The sequence below is a fragment of the Marmota marmota genome, unplaced genomic scaffold (assembly GCF_001458135.2).
Source record: "Marmota marmota marmota unplaced genomic scaffold, marMar, whole genome shotgun sequence".
Taxonomy (NCBI): domain Eukaryota; kingdom Metazoa; phylum Chordata; class Mammalia; order Rodentia; family Sciuridae; genus Marmota; species Marmota marmota.
This window is the reverse complement of record NW_026000211.1, coordinates 10,451,826-10,453,115: the sequence shown is the minus strand read 5'-3', so window position 1 is coordinate 10,453,115 and position 1,290 is coordinate 10,451,826. Positions and strand designations below refer to the sequence as shown.

Genomic DNA, 1,290 nt, shown 5'->3' with positions numbered 1-1,290 from the left:
TTTTTTTTTTTTTTTTTTTTTTTTTTTTTTTTTTTTTTTTGGTCTTTGTTCTGTTTTTTCCCCCTTAATATTTTATAAATCACTTTCTATATGTCAGCACATACAGAGGAGCTTTAAAAAAAGAAAAGAAAAGATAACAGGACAGAAGCCTTTTCCCCCTCATATCAGAGACCCTTAGGAGGCTATGGATAACCTCGACAATAGCTATAAGAAAACTAATATAATTAAGCAAAGGAGTCCAGGACAGTCTCACAATTTCATCTTCCTTTGCACTTGGTGCTTAGGGATTTGTTACTAGGATACGTCATACTTAGCCCCTTGGTACCGGGCCTAGGAAAAGTCATCCTTCAGGACAGGGCATCTCTGCAAGCACAAGAGAGAGAAACTGGAGTCAGTGGTCACAGCCTCAATAGAATTAGAATCTCCTTGTACTGTCTTTTTCCTGCCTCGGGCTTGGTCTTAGATCCATTTTGAGTATGCTCCATAGCAGCTGTTTCCTTTCCAAATGCTCCTTTCCCTGAGTCCTTCCCCAAACTTTGGCTGGTCATCCTATCTTTCCCCACTCCCTTAGGCTCTGGCTTATCCTTGCTCTGGAGGATATTTTGGCAAATATCTGAATCACCACCTCATTTAGCTTTTCCAGTGTCTCAGTCAGGTGACACAAACTGACGGTCGTTCCCCTAAGGCTGTGTCCCTAAAGCTCTGTGGATGAAAATAAAGCTAGCTGCTCCGAATGACCCCGTGCAGACGCCAGGATTGCACCCTCCTCCCTCGGCAGCCAGGCCCGCAGGAGCACAGCAGCGCTGCGGCTTGCGCAAGAAGAGAGTTTCAACCCCGATGCGTCTTTATTCCAGTTTTGAAACAGACTTCTAGAAAGAACGCAAAACCCTCCTACACCCAGCAGCCTCGTCCCATCCTCCCAAACTCAGCCCTCGCTGGTTGGCTCCGGGGCGCCTGGGTGGGGCGACCTGAGTTCTGATCTCCGGTCCATCCAGGGGCTGTCCTAAATGTTCTTCTCATTCGGCCCTAAGAGCCTTCACCTACCTTCAAAACACCCCAGAGTCAGCTTGCACCTGTGCTTTACGTAGGTTCCTGCAGCTCTCAGTGACAACCCGTGCGGCGCTTTCTCTTTCCGCCTGGGAGGCTGGAAACCCTGTCCCCAGGGCCCGGGGTGGCCGCTGCTGTGCTTCCGGGAGGCTGGGCCTGATCAGCCTCCGGCGGTAGTAGAAGGAAGCCAGCCCGCGGGGCACTACTCTGCCCTCTCTGCTAAGCACCGCATCCCCGCCGCCC

At 50.2% G+C, this 1,290-nt stretch overlaps 1 protein-coding gene and 1 long non-coding RNA gene across 3 annotated transcripts in view; one reads left to right on the top strand and one right to left on the bottom strand.

Annotated features, from left to right (window-relative positions):
• Window positions 1-64: 64 nt before the first annotated feature.
• LOC125612886 lies at window positions 65-1,173 on the bottom strand. The gene is made up of 2 exons (XR_007343371.1): window positions 1,045-1,173; window positions 65-363 (listed from the first exon to the last, which is right to left on the bottom strand). It is a non-coding gene; the product is annotated as an uncharacterized LOC125612886 (long non-coding RNA).
• The window catches only part of LOC107142651 (cytochrome P450 4V2), a 20,876-nt gene continuing 20,495 nt past the window's right edge, over window positions 910-1,290 (top strand). The window contains exon 1 of one of the 2 annotated variants that reach the window (XM_015486096.2): window positions 910-1,084. The gene's annotated coding sequence lies outside the window, so the exon portion shown is untranslated. The other variant, XM_015486095.2, reaches the window with a different exon arrangement.